This window comes from Poecilia reticulata, chromosome 18 (assembly GCF_904066995.2).
Source record: "Poecilia reticulata chromosome 18, P_reticulata-male-v2, whole genome shotgun sequence".
Classification (NCBI taxonomy): domain Eukaryota; kingdom Metazoa; phylum Chordata; class Actinopteri; order Cyprinodontiformes; family Poeciliidae; genus Poecilia; species Poecilia reticulata.
In genome coordinates, this window is record NC_088847.1 from 22419127 (window position 1) to 22436573 (window position 17447).

The 17447-nt window shown below is 38.0% G+C and overlaps 1 long non-coding RNA gene across 3 annotated transcripts in view; it reads right to left on the reverse strand.

Moving 5' to 3' along the window:
* LOC145548705 (uncharacterized) overlaps positions 1 to 17224 on the reverse strand; it is a 96418-nt gene extending 79194 nt beyond the window's left edge. For all 3 annotated transcript variants that reach the window (XR_014084712.1, XR_014084711.1, XR_014084713.1), the window contains exons 1-2: positions 16758 to 17224; positions 16071 to 16138 (exon numbers count right to left, since the gene is read on the reverse strand). This is a non-coding gene — a long non-coding RNA (uncharacterized LOC145548705). The remainder of the gene's footprint in view (positions 1 to 16070; positions 16139 to 16757) is intronic.
* Positions 17225 to 17447: the final 223 nt, after the last annotated feature.

Sequence of the window (17447 nt, forward strand, 5' to 3'; positions counted from 1 at the left end):
AGCTACAAATATTAAGTTAACTACACGTGTACAGTAAATTATGTATGCTTCAGGGCGATGGTTTTCATATTTTAGTAGCTGCTCGTCACCTAGCCTGGTGAACAAGCTAGCATCCTCTAGCATGGTCATGTATCAACAGTCCCAACTTCCTAAGGGACAGTAATCAAGATTCAAATTCTCATGTGAATCTTGATTAAATTTGTCAAAATTTCGCAACAAAACCAGAGGAATTAGGCGTTTCCACAAGCTGGTTTGGAGTGAATAAACCAGGCTACGCAGAGCGTCATTTCATCAGGCATTAACGTTACGACTGTAACAACACTAGCACGTCACAAACATCGTGGGAAAATAGAGAGAGTTCTTCCCTCCAGGATGGAAAACTGGAGTTTAACATTTTTCAGAGTTCTGTGCCTCTGGTAAGGCACAAACCCACCACTGAATGGGAGACATTCGTTACATTAGAGCTAAAGTGTCTCAATCTCCCCCTTTAGCAATTTAAGTCTTTTACAGAAAAAAAACAAAAACTGCCTCAAGTGAGCATAAAATTTGTTTTGCAAAATTGAGGAAGTTATTTCAGATGCTGACGTTTGTATCAACCTTCTCTTATGTAAGGTCTGCAAAAGGAATGCGCAGGAAAAAAAACATTGATGGAATGTGGCTATTTAATGGAAAATGTACAATAAAACTGTGTTGCCTTACTACTGTAACCCTAAAAATGGCTCAAATCAATCATTAAAAGTCCTAATTTGTTATTATTTGACTACCAGAAGGTTTATCTTAATTTCAGATTAGGACTGGATGAAAACATAAACGTGTTTGATGCTCATTTACTAAGATTTATAAGCATGGAAAACTGACTGATCGGTATTGATTCCCTGTGTTTTTAGACTCTATGCATCAATGTATTGATCATTTAGGCAAATGTAAACTGTAAAAAACTATTTTTTAGATTTTTAGAGATTGCATTTCCCCAGTCAGATGTGAGGGGAAATGAAGAAAACAGTTTACATTCTGTGCATGTGTTGCACTGATGGCAGATTTGACCATAAAACTGCAACATGGACTCAACATTTTATCATAATAGTTTACCATTAATATCCTGGTAACAATAAAAGTGGCAATAAGAACTATTTATTTCTTTTTTTAAGGTAACTGTATAGCTGTGATTGTGTGTCAGAGCAATTACATCCCCCCAAACACAAAAACCTTCCCATTCGCAATGTGATTCTTTGGGACACCAGTCGTATGAAGAAATGTGATTTAAATGACTAAACTGCACATCGTATTTTAAAATTTATTGGTAATTATTGATGTTTTTATTGAACAAACATTGGAGAAAACAGCAAAACCATCAATCCAGACAACAGCGACAGTTTTTGGAGGTTTTAAACATAAGAAATGTTTGGGACAACGAAATTATTGCGACAACGATAAATCAGAATTCTTATCATGATAAATGTATCATGATAAATGATAAACGATACGATAAGTGGAAATGAAAATTGAACTGGAACATATTTTCTGCCTTGATTGGCGAAGCTGTTTTCAACTGGAAATCTTTAATTACGCAGATCTACTTCAGCGTTGTTGGAAACATTTACATTGTTTGAAGTCGGTATTAAAGCAAAGAGTTTTCCTGACAGGCTGGTGATCGTGAACTTTTACCTCTCAGAACCAGCCGTCCAACAGTAGTCTGCAGCTTGTGATATATTTTATTTCCTCCACTAAATGACGATCAGAGGTTTGGCAAAGTGGATTGAAATGATCCCAATAAATTTGGTCATTGATCATTTTAAAAGCACGTGGCAGGCCTCTGTAACAGACCTGCAGCGTTTGATCCAAGTCCCAACCATTGGGTATTAAAAGAGTTTCCACCTTGATGGTGAAACAGCCAACATCTATAAAAATCACAGAGGTAATATTTGTGGTATCTGAAAGGAAATAATGATATGGCTATAAAAAAAATTACATTAAAGACGCGGTTTACTGCCGCAAAGGAGTGATACGTTTTTAAGTTTCTGGGCTGAAAAGCAGCCAGCTGCATCGTCGTCAGGAGCTTTTTATCTCGCGCTTTGTGCAGATCATCGTTTGGGATATTAAATATGTAGAAACCAGAGTCACCACATCTGCTTGAAACATCTAGTCTGGACCTTTCCGTTTCTGCTCAGAGCGTTGAGAGTTTCATCCTCAAACACTTGCAGCAAATTAAAAGTCTCTGTGGGGTTTTAGAAACGCGTGAAAGATGAACGACTGCAAACATCTAAACTCTCTACAGCTGCAATAAAGTTTTATCCTGGTTTGAAAATACTACCTACAATAAATGCAGATGTATTGTCAGCTGGTAAATGCCTTAAATACGGGCACCCAAGATCATAACTGCTATTTATTGTTTTTAAAAATACTTTGTTTTACAAAGTAAGCAGTCATTTTCATCTGGGTTAGCTCCACTTTAGGTTTAAGTTGATTCTAGCAAACAGGTACAAAATGGACTTAAATATAGTTAATTATGTCTAAATATGGAGGAAAGGATATAAGTTACACATACCTGCAGTACCCAAAGTAGCATTAGGAACAATTCAGTTCTAATTTATGTAGCTTGAACATTAGGGAACCTTAGACCTAAACATAGCAACTGTATTATGCTAATTAGCTCATTTAAATATGTTAACACAAAACTATGCAACTAAAATGAAGTGTTAAAAATATAATCTGTAAAACAGCATTATCCTCAGCTCTACTTTAGTGATAATCTTCAAAGATACACTTTAATGCACAAATTTACAAATTAAACATTAGCAAACGTTACATATGCTAAATGTAGTAGCTGTTGCTAAAATGAGCAATGATTTCAGTTAGAACTGCAGCTAATTAGCCAATTAAAAAGCTGAACCAAAGCCACCCATGTAGACAACGCATTAGACTGAGTGCAAAGTAGCCAATTAGAAAAGTTTAATTCATACTTAAAATTATACAAGGAACTCCAAACATACCTAGCTGTATTTGTGATCAAATTAGCATCAGCTACAATTTAGAGCTCATCAGCCAATTTACACTTGCAAACAAAATAACTAATACTGGAAAACATTACATTTGACAAACTAAAATCCCAGCATTGTGAGAAATAGCATGATTTTCAGCTTCACTTGAGACTTTGTTAGCAAAGCTGCGCATGCTAACGTTTAACCAAAAAGTAAATATGTAGCGAGCTATGAAGCATATTTTCATTTTTTAAAACAAAACTATAGCTAACATTAGGAAACAACACACTCAATACAGATCTGTTGAGATATGGCATCGCACCATACTTGAGGGTTAACATGCTGACATTTTTATCAGGAACCATTAAAAAGACTTATGCTAATGTTAATGCTAATGTTAGCATTTAGCTGCCAAAACACTTTTCCAGCTGTTGCTGAGTTTTATCAAAAATCCAAGATGACATATATGAAAATTCAGACAAATGTTTGCAAAACATCAACATGTTTCATGCAGTTGTAAAAGAAATGTGTCCTCATCCCTTTTCTTTAATCTTTGCTTAAATCTGAGGAACATTTGAGCAAATGTTTTATATAAAGAAGCTATCTCCAAAAACTCAGCTTGATGTTTCCCAGTCTTGTAAAATGAAGTGTTGGGAGTTGTAATAATCATCTACTTTATAGTCATTTAACCTCGGAGCATTGCGTAATTCTGTCTTGATTCCCCGATAAACAAAAACATCTTCGGCTTTAGCTGCAGGAAATAATAAAAGGTTAACTTGCAAGCACATCTGCAAACATGAACATTTTTATAGGGACGAACTACTGCCAGCAGTGTTGCTAATAACCAGATTAAAATGTTTAAGCGATGTCAACAGTCTGCGTATTTGAGGACACGTGCAGCCGCTTTTTGGGGTAAACATACTAATAAAGCAAAACATATATATATATATATATATAGGTATGTAATTCCAGGAAAATGAGAAGAATGAGTCATAAAAGTGTGTTTAAAGAGCAGAGTTGTGAATCATTTTATTGATCACATTGGGGATGTTGCATCATCATTCAGGGCTTAGATCCTCCAGAATCAAGTTTCATTCAGCTTTAGTTCACCAAAAGGTTGAGCCAGGGATGCCCAAAGTGTGGCCCGAGGGCCATTTGCAGCCCTCTGGATGACTTGGTTTGGTCCACAATTCAAGAATGAAGCGAATTTGCGTCTAATTTGAGATTTTTACTAATTAAATCTTCATTACTTGTTTAGATACAAGACAAAGTACGTTTTCTTTTATTAACAGTGTTTCTGTTTTCAATGATTACACTTTGCTAAAACCAGCAGCAAAAAAAAGAGGAGGAAAACAAGGATAATAAACCCCAAAAACGTTTTGGAAAAAAATACAGCAACTATGCAAGACTCTGTTTATATAGGATTTACAAATTCTTCTTCAACAAAAGTACTTTGCATTATTAAAAATATTGTCTAAATAGTTTATTACTGAAGGGATAAGAACTAATGTCAAGAAATTAAAAATTTCAGTTTTAATTTTTAAAAAAATGTGGCAAGACTTTAGCCATCTTTAACAGCTAGCTCGGAAATGTTGATGGAATAAACTAACTCACTCACTCTTTGGTTACCTAGCAACTCACTCACTCTTTGGTTACCTAGCAACGACCTCTGGAGTTACTGGTGGAGCCACCAGATAGTCAATATTTCAGATATTTAGGGCAAAAAAACTAAATAATTTGTTGTGACTTTTTGTATAATTCAGTTAGTTTTAGTTTTAAGAGTGTTTGCTAGTTTGCATTAGTTAAATATTGTTTAGTTTATCAGTTATATTAGTAGTTTTAGGGGTTTTTTCATACTTTTAGGTGTAGAAATCAAAAAGGTCAAAATATTGTATTGACTATGTGTCATCAACAGATGTAATTTTCAAAAAATGGATTCAATTATTGTTAAACAGCAGACATTTGTTGACGCCATTTTGTTGACAGCTGATGTAAACTACTTGTATGGGGGAAAAAATAAAAATAAATCAATTTCACATGAGTTCAAAAGGTTAATAATAGATTGACAAACATGAAAGCGAAGGACTTTATTTAAATAATTTCAGTATGTTCTAGTTTTATGAAAGCACAATATAGTTCCAGTTAGCTGCAGTTTCTCCCCTTTAATTACCGTTTGTATTTATTTCAGCTAAAGATGTTTTCTCGTCTCGGTCTGTGTCGCTCTGTTCGTTAGCGACCTCGGTCTCATCGTGGGACATCGTCCCACCAAGTTCCTCCAGTTTCCACCAGGTTTCCATGTCCTGGAGCTCGGAGGTGTAATGATTTTCCATGGCTTCTGCACAGTGGCACAGCAGCCACTACGTTTGGCCTGCAGGTTTGCTCTGCGACTATAAAGCCATGGGAACAGACCTGTAAAACACCGGCCTGGACACACTACTGACAACACACACACTCCTATTAAACAGGTATGTGTGTGTGTGACGGTGTGTGTCCACACAGCAGCACAGTAGAACTAGATAGGACGGAGCAGAAAAGTGAGATTAACAAAGCTTTTAAAGTTCGTCTTAAAACCCATTTATTTTACTTGGCTTTTAACTCCTGCGGGATCTAGTTTCAGAGTGTATGTTTTTGTTTTTAAACTGTAAGAGTTTTAATTTTTTTTATTATGCTGTGTTTTAATGTACAGCACTTTGCATCAGCTGTGGTTGTTTTAAAGTGCTTTATAAATAAAGTTGGTATGGTATGGTATGGTAAAGCAAAAAGGAGTATGGCTGTAAAAGTCTATACAAGGTGCCTACGACTTCAACCTTTGACCCGCTTCCAACGCTGCTGTATGTTGGAATGTGTATTAGCAGGATAGTTGTTCCGGTGGCCTGAAGGCGTTTAGAGGCTGTGTGTGTTTGTGTGACCTCAGACATGTGTTCGTGGTAACTGGCACCACAGAGCCTTGAGGGGATCATTAGTGGGCTGTGGGGAGCCGCCGTTACTGTACAGGGAAACATTTAGCCTACACAAATGCTAGCATTAGCTGATTTACAAATACATACAAGGTAAATTAGAAACAATGGGTAAAATATGGCCGACATGGACGGTCACAGATGTCGTATCAAGATGGAGGGCCAGTTTCAACACTAAACAGATAAATGTTAGTAATAAGACGTAAATAGACACCAAATCTGTATAGCCGTGAAATCACACAGCAATGCTAGCTTGTTAAGTTCAAAGTTATATAAAGACTTTGCAACGTAACGTCTTACACAAAACCCGTCAGCAAAACTGCTCATCAACAACAATGACTATAATTGGTTAAAGCTGTCAAGTTAACATAACGCGCTAAATCTCACATGTATGCATGATATATAAGAGACAAAAGGACGCAGTGCTTCGCTGCTAATTGTCAACACTATGACAACTAGATAAAAAGTTCAGGAAAAAGTTAGAGTTTAAAGAAATAAAGCTAAGCTAGCTTGACTTTGACAATCTTAACATGTAGATCTGCTGCAGATTGTTGTGTTTCGTTCAGTAAAAAAAAAAGAAAGGCAATGTACACACCATCTCTGACGGATCAGCAGGTTTTTAAATTAGATAATCAACCATTGCTGTGTTCAGATGATTATTTATTAATAATTGCAAAGTAAATAAAACATCAAACCTGAAAATATGAAACTGCAATGTACTGAATGTTCTGCTCTTTGTGTTGGAAATGTTTGCCTGTTTTTTGGGGTTGACTCCTGATATGCTAGTGGAGCTGTTGTCAGTCAGTTGCCATGACAACGGGTCTGTTTGTAGTATAATGGTGCGTTCACACCAAGCGCATTTTGAGCGTCAGGCGTGTCTGTTGTGCATTCAAAGTATACGTAGAGGCTCGTCGAGCATCCAACGCGTCTGACAAACAGACCAGCAACGGAAAGTTGTTTTCCGACTTGTCAAAATCGCTCCAGCCACAACGGCTGGAGCGATTTTGACAAGTCAGATGCGCCTCCACATAGACTTTGAATGTAAACCAGACGCGCAAAACGCATCCAAAAATGCACACGTCGAACTTGGAAGCATCAGACGTGTTTCTGACGCACCTAATGCGTTTGGCGTGAACGCACTGTAACGGACACACAGGGTGAGAAAATATAAGAATAGGAGTGGTTTTGAGTTATTTTTTCTATGGCGCACTGCACTAAATCAATAAATCCTACATCTGCAGGTTTCATTTTGTTAACTGAGTTGTTCTTCTGCAGTGGCAAGAGAAAGAATCGTCTTCCCGCCTTCAGCATGTTGCACAAAATTTCCAAACGTTTTCAATAACATGAGCTATTTGTCTTCGATTTCTCGCCTTTATAACTGTGAATTTGCCTCAATAAGATTTAAATCAGTAAGCCAGCCTTGTTGAAAGAGATAAGAGATAGGTGCAAAGGTAGCCCAAAGGTAGTGTAGTGAGAGAGACAAGCATTATGAGGGGAAGAAAGAGAGACAGGTGGACAAGAGGGGAGTTTAACACGCTTCCACACAGAGACTCCTTTTGGGCATTTTAAGTGGTCTCTTTGTCCCCCTTCATGGTTCCCTTCCCTCCTTTTCTACCCGTCCTTTCTTTTGCCCTTTTAACAGTAACCAGAGAGCCCAAGAACAATGCCGGCAGAAAGAAAGGCAGATAGAGGGAGATAGGGGGAGACATAAGGAGGAGAGGGGCTTAGAGAGCGGCGGTTAGGAGATAAAAACTGTCTCCTCGATGTAAGAGAATCCCTTCTTCTTTTAACTCCGCTTTTTACCAGATAAGGGAAAGAGCAGGTTTATCTGTTGCTCAATGAGGCTGGAGACCGAGTGTGAGTCTGCGTGAGTGGGAGTGTGTGTGTGTGCGTGTTTGTCAGAGAAAGACGAGTTTCTCAGACCGCTGACGCCAATCATCTCTTCTTCTTCTGCTCTGTCTTCCGCCCATCCATTCACTCGCGGTTTCACAAGACGAGGTCAGTAAGGCTCTTTTGGTCTTTTTGCATGGCGTCCACACATACACACACACACACACACACACACACACACACACACACACACACAGGGTCGTCCCCTCAGGTGGTGGTTAGTGTATGGGAAACAGGCTTCTTAGAGTTCAGTGAAAGGTTGAACTGCCTGATGTAACAAGGACCTTTGGTATAGAATAAGAATAGAAAAATGTACGTTAAGCTGTTAAAAACAACAACCTTAGCGTTGGTTTTATACGCCTGTATGAAAGTTTCATGATCAATGGCTTTGAACAATGAATCTTGGAGGTTTTTTATGCAGTTCATACAATAATTTTGTGGACTTTACTAGATCTTACATTATATAAATACCTTATGAACTCTGTCTTTCAGACCCAAACACTCAGGTCACTTTCCTAGAACCAATATGTTATTTAACCAGACTTATAGGATACATTAATAGATATTAAATGCCATTTCCAGAAACTTACGGACGACTTTATCTGAACGTACATGGTGTTTGCTGGGTTTTTTCCACAGCTCTTACAATCTTTGAGTTACAGGTTAAGTTTCCTGAAGCTGCAGATTATTTTTTCAGACTTAGAGGTTCCTTTATCAGACCTTATATGCTATTTGCCTAAACCTACAGGTTACTTTCCCTGAATCTACATGTTAACAGGAGGAAATTCATCCTTCCTTTCCCAGATCTTACATGTTATTTACTGAACTTACAGGTAATTTTTCCTGTTTTCTTGACCAAACCTACAGGTTACTCTCCCAGCTCTTATGTGTCCCTTCCCAAAATGCAAAGGTTATTTGATTGTGTTATTTATCCATACTTACAAGTTACTTTACCAGATCTTATATTCCAATTGCCCAAACCAACAAGTTGCTTTCACCTACATGTAAGTTGTCCGAACTTAAAAGTTCCTTTTCCAGATCTTAGATGCTGTTTGGTAAAATGTTATGAACCTATGTGCTATTTGGCAGTGATGCTCCAGCTATCCTATGCAGTATACCGCTATAAATGACCATGCCCCACTGCGGAGAGACGTGCCGAACTGAACGACATCTTTGCCTGCAATAAATGTCTTAAACAATCCTCTTCTTCCTTTTTTAATTGGTCAAATGACTAAATGTCCTCTTCCTACATTGCCATTGCCAAGCTACAACTACAGGCAGACTACAATTGTAAAACACAGCAGAGAATCGACAGCTCTGATTGGCCCAGTTGAAATTCTACCAGAGAAATCCAGCTAAATTAGATAAATCCTGACGGGAGATCAGAATCGAATGTAATTTCATAGGAAGGCTTGAACTTTGCCATTTAGTCAGATAATTATCAGTCAAACTAATCCGAAAGTCATGCCATCAATTTCATTAAACTTTCAAGCATTTAGCATCCTGATGTGAGTTGATCTCCATTTGTACAGACAACGCATTTGTCATAATAGTTGTGTAAAATGCACAACATACAAGCATGAAAGTAATCTGGGCAACCTACAGTAAATAGATTACCAGATGAAAGTGAATAAATAATTATAACCGACCAGAAAGTAAACATGAGCTCAAAAAGTCAGGCAAACTGTTAGAATATCTGGAATAATCCAGAGATAAAACTGAGGATTCTACTTGTTGATTTGATAATAAATCAAACAAAGGTGTTGTTGTAGCTGTAAATAAGGATCTCCTTTACAACGCTGTCCTCTTCTTCACCTTCCTCTCCCTTTCTTTCTGAGGAGTGGGAAACTCCAAGTTAACCTGCACCCCCCCCCCCAACACACAAAGCTCTGTTCCTGTGCTGCCTTGCCCCGGTCAGAGCACCTCTCCAGGGACATGCCAGCCTGCGGACCGGGCCTCTGCGTCCCTCTAAAACACGGATCTGGTTCGTTTGAACGTATGTGTTGAGTATAAATCAATGGACAGAAAGAGTAAAAGTATATACCTGCAAACACTGATGTGAGCGTAAACATTAATTTACAAAAATATACGCATTGTTGAAGAAGGGACAAGTGAAGGAATGACACAGCTTCGTTTGTCTCATCCTTTTTCTCTTGGTTCATTCACCGTGTTCGTCTCCAGGGAGGTTGAACTTTCTCAGATAAGGAGACAAGTGAGTTGTTTGTGTTTTCTCCAAGAGAAAGTAGAGGATGAGTGTCAGTAAAAATGAGGCTGCATTTGCACCAACTTTGTTTAATCAAACTCTAGTTTGTCTAGAAAGTCTGGTTTGTTTGGGGAGGTGTGAACGCGCAATCAGACTCTGGTCCACTTAAAAACCTTAGTTTTGATTCGATTAAAGTGAACTCTGGCACAGTTCAAATGTAAATGTGAAAGCCAAGCAGACTGCAGACTGCTCCAAAAACAGGAAGTGAACTACAGCACAAGGTATTCTGGGTAAACACAACCAAAACAAGCTAGCGCTAGCAGGAGAAGTAGCTTGTGGTTTTTTTGCCAAGGAAAACAGAGAAATCCTACAACCGCTAAAATCTCCAGTTTTGTTTACATTTCATGTAGAATGAAGTTGCGCTCAGTGTTTTTCAAATAGTTTCCTTCAGTGTTTCTTGGTGCAGCGCCACTACAGGTGAGGAGGGGAACAGGCTTTTCAAAGGGTTTGGTTCATTTGTCATAGTGAAGTGAAAGCAAATGAAATCAACTGAAAATGTAACAAAATGTTGCAACTTTGGTCCCCAATCGAACAGAGTTTACCGGACAATCAGGTGTGAAGATCCCTCTAACAACACTCTCTGAAATATCTATCTATACCTAAATATTTTTACATTTTTGGCTATATGTTGATTTATATTACATTTTTACCAGAAGTAGTGATGTAAGTAAAGAGGGATGAGTAAGTTAGTTTTGTAGATTTTGAGATGTAAAAATTGCTTGAGAAGCTAATGCAGCCATCATGTTCTTTAGAAGGGCGGACATATTGGATTTCAAAGTAAAAGGTTCTTAAGAATCCTCAGACTTTCTCATATCTGAAATTAGATGGGCTAAATTTCCCAATTTAAAAATAAAAACTGTCACTTGTTATAAGTTTGAGAACTGTGATATTGCATTCAATTAAGACAAATGAGCAGGTATTTCTGAATGTGTTTACACTCAGAGGGTGTCAATTAACATAGAAACTTTTGTTTTCTCATACTGACTTCAGACAAATCCTCACTGTAGATTTCTATGTGAGCAGATCACTGTGCATCCTGGGTCAATGTGTGAGCTGGGATGATTTTTAGCCTAAAACTTTACAGTTTTAGGCTTCACAGTCTAAAAGCGACAAAGAAACAGAAACGTGAATAGAAAGACAGATGGTCTTTCTGTCTGCTGCCCTCCACTTGACTCCACACTGTAAGTACACTGTAGTGTCAAAATACTACAAAATTAAACAAAACACCAACACCAATGTTAGAAACTCTAAAGTTATAGGGACATTAGCATTAGCTACCTCTTCTGCTGCACTTTAACCATTTTGTAGCAGTTAAGCTAATCTCAGTCAGTCAAGCTTTGATGTTTTTAACTAATTAAACAGAAATTAAATAAAATATGTTAGTTTTTCACAATATGAGCACAGATTAGAACAAAAATAGCTTGAAAACACGAATTCACTTGATCTTAGGGAGGGGAATATGGCCGAAAAACATTCAGCCATATGGATATGAAACCATATAACGGTTTCATATCAGTTGATATTGATAGCTACTGGTCAGTTTTTTTTATTCTAAATATCAGAAATGATATAAAATTGGTAATCCCAGTTTTCTCTCCACACAATTCTTTTTTATATTTAAGCAGTTAAATGGCTGAACCTTAAACTGCTACTGCGTCAGTTACTCGACGAGCTGTTGCTAGGTAATTAAAGAATGAATGAGTTGCTAGGTAACCAAAGAATGTGAGTGAGTTTATTCCACCAATTTAGCTTAGCTAGCCTTGAGAGGTTGTGTGCTGTGTGATTCTGGATCATATTTCAGTGAAAATATATTGAATATTCAATCAGACATATTACCTATTGATATTGATCACCTGTCTGTCGCTGTATATTATTGATATATTGCCCAGCTCTAATTGCGCTCCATGTTTCAGTGTATTTCTTATGATAATGTAGATTTCCATGTGAGCAGAAATTGCTGATGCGCTTTTTGCCACTGGTTTCCACTGATATATATATATTTTTTTTAATTGTTGCGACTGGTGTGCATCCAGGTATTATTATCGCTTCCAGTTAGAAGAAACGTGTTGCTAAAATTCTGAGTTTTAAAAGTTTAAATCTACCAGGGGTGTCGATAACTTCAGGCTTAACTGTAAAGTTCACGGTGGAAAAGCCAAACGAAGAAATATGCATTAATGTTTGTAGAATATTCCTGTCAGATTTGACCCACTTGAACCCATTTGACAAAAGCTTGCTGACCACCTGCACTTTCTCCCCAGTTCACCAGTGAATGACCCTTCCTTGTCCTCTTATATTTCAGCCGCTCCTCCTCCTCCTCTTCGTCTCTGTTCACACTTGTCAATGCTATCTGCAGGGTGTAATGCCCCGTCATTACATTCTGGCTCTCTGTAGACCTTATCAGGTTGTAATCCTGTAACGCTGGCTCCTCCACAGCTCAGGCTCCTGTCCCCCAGGTCTGACCGTCTCTATTTACCACTGCTGGAAACTGACAGATGGAAGCCGTTTAACCTGTGAATTTATTTCTTTTGGGTTAAAAGACTCATGTGGGGTATCTTGCCATTGCAGATTTTAACAGCAGATAGAGGAGGGCAGAGATCTAAGGTCAAACTATGCATGCCTCAAGGCATATATTCATTTTGGAAGTCCTACAAATATTTGAACATTTATATAAATATTCTGCAGTCGTCTACATTTGTTGTTTATGTTTCAATCAGAAAGAAAACCTGGTCCTGTCGGAGAATCCGTCATAAATAAAAGGCATGTGAGAGTTTGTCGCACTTTCCCCCCCAAGTTCAAGTAACATTTTACTTCAAAAAATATAATTTAAGATGGAACAACAATCATTTTTAGGGTCTTTTTTACCCCCTCATACTTGTTCCATTAAGTCCAAAGACCCCAAAGTACTGTAAGGGTTCATTCACACCAGCCTGGTTTAGTCCGTTTCAATCCAACTCCAGTTTGTTTCTAGAAAGTCGGGTTTGTTTGGGGAGGTGTGAATGGATAATCGAACTCTGGTCTGTCTAAAAACGGAGGTCTCAGTTCCATCAAAGTGAACTCTGGTTTGGTTCGAATGCATGTGAACGCCAACAGACCAGAGACCGCTTCAAACGTAGGAAGAGGACTGTAACACGGGGCATTCTGGGTAAATACAACCAAAACAAACGTGAGAGTCTAACGCTAGCAGAAGAAATGTCTCGTGGTTTTTTAACAAAGATTAAAGCGACATTCTACAACAACTAGAATCTGACGACACTATTTTGAAAGAAGTTGCACTAATGTCTTCTTCAGTGGTTTTTGTGTTGTTGGTTTTTGATGCAGCGTCACCACAGTCGAGGGTGTGAACAGGTTTCTCATTTAGTTTGGTTCGTTTGCAGTGTGAAAGCGAATCGCACCAGCTGAAAATGTAACAAATGCTGCAAATGTTCAAACCGAGTCTACCGAACTATCAGACGTGAAAACACCTAAAGTGTAACTAAACCCTGTGTGAAAACATAATTCCCTCACATTTTGAATAACTCCACTAACATGGGCAGAGCCAAGGCTAAATGTGAACGAATGGTCACAGGGTCCAAACCAAACTCATCATTTTATGATTTATTTAGTAAGATGAAATCAAATATTCCATTTATGGCAAAGAAAAGCAACTAAACATTAGTAACCCTGGAGAAAACGCTCCATCGTGTAGCCTACCATGTACGAAAACAAACAGTTAGCATCTAGAGCTTTGCATGCTTTTAAGTCTGATCTGACTAAAAAGAAACACCATTTATGACAGTGGTATGAACCATGTGGTGAAAATTCAGCCAAAGTTGGCGCTTTGATCAAATTACGATAATTTGATCAAATGAAATTAATTTAATCCTGCTAGCTTGGATCGGTTTCCAAGCTAGCCTTTTCCAACTTTTGTAAATACCTCAGAGTATGAGCCCCAACTGGATGTGCCATTTCTACATACACATTAGCCTGAGTTTAACAACTAGAAGTTATTACTGTTACAGGCAAATACAAATTTGGAAAACAATCACGCTCACTTCGGATCTCCAGCATGGCACCTCAACGTGATTTGATGATGTAGCTGCAAAGTGTCAATACAACTTTCCTTCATCAAAAAGGGAAAATGTCTGTAAATGATTGGAATAAATTTAACAGAACTGTTCTGTTCATAATTGGAATGGGATTGACGTGAAGAAGAAGAAAAAGAACTTTAGTTAATCTGCATATAATTAGAAAAACTGGTTTGTTTTGGAACCGAGATGAGTAAATTTGATTGGGTGAGATTAATCAGAATGAATTACATTGTGACTGAACTGGACAAGATTTAAATATTGAACGGATGGTAAAAGTTGCGTTGGATTATAGTTGGGTTGACTTGAAACTCCCCATTTTAGATTTCATGTTTATTTTGCCAGTTTTTTAAAAACATGTTTTCTCTACTGCTGTTAGTCACTAGAGCTTTTTTTTTCTGTCCATCCTTGAATGGTGTCCAGCGCCCTCTTGTGGACGAAACCTGAACAAAGGTGACCTGAAGCTCCAGGTGTTGGACCTGCAGAGCTCGCCACCCACCCCAGGTCCAAATGTTTCCATATAAGTACATATACAGGCGGCTTCTCATTTGGCTGCGCTAAACAGTTTTTAGGCTCTCCAGACATTTTTTTCACTGCTGCACAAGTAGAGAGCCTGTGTGTGTGTGTGTGTGTGTGTGTGTGTGTGTGTGTGTGTGTGTGTGTGTGTGTGTGTGTGTGTGTGCGCGTGCGGGGATGTGTGTGTGTGTGCGTGAGTGCATGTTGTGTTACTTTATGAGCTTAATGGTGTGTAATTAACATAATTCTCTGTGATTATAGCTGAGTTGTAAACATTACAGTGCAAGGACAAGGCAGCTACTGTGTCAAAACACACACACACACGCGCGCACACACATCGTAACGCCTATAAAACAGTGTAGTGTTTAAAAGACTGATTTATCATTAAGTATGTGCGAGTGTTTGAGTATTTAATGTTTTATAGTGCATTTAAAAGCAGATCAACACTGCGCTGCATGCTAACTGATATTTTATGGCAGCAGTTACAGTATATTTATGCACGGTTAAGTTATGGTACAGGCCAGCATGTATGCATCGTAAAGAAACACACAACAAAAGCGCTTCGTGTGAAATGTAAATATCGGGCAGCGACTTGTGATTACAGTCGGGTAGCAACACATTAAAGCTCCAGATTATCTGAGTTTTCATGGCCTGAAGTGGAAAAAATCACGTAAACTTTCCTCTTTGTATTAAAAACACAATACAAGTCTTATAAATGTCAAACGTAATACAGTACTTAACCATATTTATCGTGTGTAATTGGAAAGTGAAACAGCTTCCAAGGTTATTGTTTATGGATAAATGTCTGACAAGTGTGGAGTGCATTTATAATCAGCCGTCATGGATCAATACGTTTCAGAACTGCTTCATAGTGGCTAATGCATACATTTTTGCTGTTGTAAGCTATTGTTTTAGTAATCAATAACTCAATTATTATGGGGATTAATTAAGTAATCAGATTATAAAAATGTCCTATGGTAGCTTCTTAAGCTAGCAAGAGAAATATGAAAAAGAAAAACCTTGCAAAAAAAGAACAATTCAGTTCTATTTTTTCCTTCAAATAAGAAAACAATTGCTTTAAATGCAATACGATTCAAATGTCATGTTTGGTGTTAAATAATAATAAAAAAAGATGAGAATTAAAACATCTTCCATTAACTTTTAGAAATTAAAAAGCAAACTTAAACTGAGATATCAGTGAACACTGACCTTTACATCAGACTTCACTTTCAGTCTCATGTATGTAGGTATGAAAAAGCTTTCTTATGAACCAGACATCTATTTATTCATTAATTTATCATTACTCTTCTTCATCAGCAGGTAAATTTAACGTATTTCCTTTCTAAATGATGTACTAACAATCACATATAAAAGTCTTTTGCAAAGGGAACAAAAATGTCACCTGTTAGCAACCAGGAAGAAGCTCGGTGCATGTAGTGGATGTTTCCTGCTGAGGCGTTCAAGGACGTCCTGTTGAGAAACGGAAATTCAGATTTTCAAGTTACATAATGGCAACGGTAGAATAATTCAAGAACACATTCTCAAACATTAATAAACGTTCAGTTCTAATGAACATTCAACACTGAAGCTGGAAACCACTTTAAAAATCCAAAGTAAATAAACAAAACAACAGAAACAACAAATAAAGTGAATTATGAGATGCCTGTAAGCAAAATTGTCCTAAAAGAAAAAGGGCTAATAGAGGACAAAGCACCACACTGAAGATTTTTATCATCCTGTTTTTGGTAGACAGAAAAGGGAAACGATAAATCCTGGAAAAGGACGTTATTGAGTTCGTTTTATTTTATTATTCGATTAATTGAGGCATTGCGTATTGTAATATGCCTACTCTGATGTAATTTATATATTTTCTTTTCTGTTCAAACGCCAGTATGGCATCAAGAAGAAATACATATTTCCATATCCACATTTTATTTTTACATTTCCTACTTTGTGCAAATGTATCCGTCGTATAAATCCGCAGGGTTTTCCTAAAACATACATTTTTCACGGCAATCGGTTTAACACACTATTGACTGATAGCGTCACGGTTCTGGATATTTTTAGAAACATTTGAAAACGTCCTTACCGCTAATAAAGTGATCCGCACAAATCCATGCCAAATGTTTCCTCTGAATATCGGCCAGCCACGCTCGGTGACACTCGATGCTTTTAAGTAGCAACGGGACGTGTTGAAAACTTCTGCAAACTGTTTTAGAGCCTCTGCTTTTGGAGCTCTACTGCGTCTGAACCCAAAAATATCCAATTATCGCGGATCTCTTGTGTGCGATCAATGAAGAGGAAAGCTGCTTCGACCGAATCGAGATGGCGCCAGAGCACCCGGATGTAGGCGTGACGTCATTGGAGAACGATCCGTTGATTGACCGGAGCCCTGTTAGCTGTTCAAACTAGCGTCGAGTGACGTTTAATGACCCAATACATATCGGCGGGTCGTGTTTATAGTGAATCAGAAGAGCAGAGCCCCATTTTCTTTCTGCTAACAGCTAACGGTTAGCTGCTCTGCGCTCGCTCTCAGTGGCTCCGCGCTCCTGACGACAGAACTTTGTTTTGATTGGCCACTCGGCCGCCATGCTGCCAATCACAAGCGAGGATTTGGGATCATACCACTAGACGAAAAAAGAGAGGGGAACCAACATGACAGCCATTTGGAGAACATGTCTGTCCCCTCACAGTGGCGAGGAGGGGAATCACAAAGATGTAATGTAACATATTGATAAATTATTATATTATCTGTTCAGTAGATTTGCTTTGCTGCGTT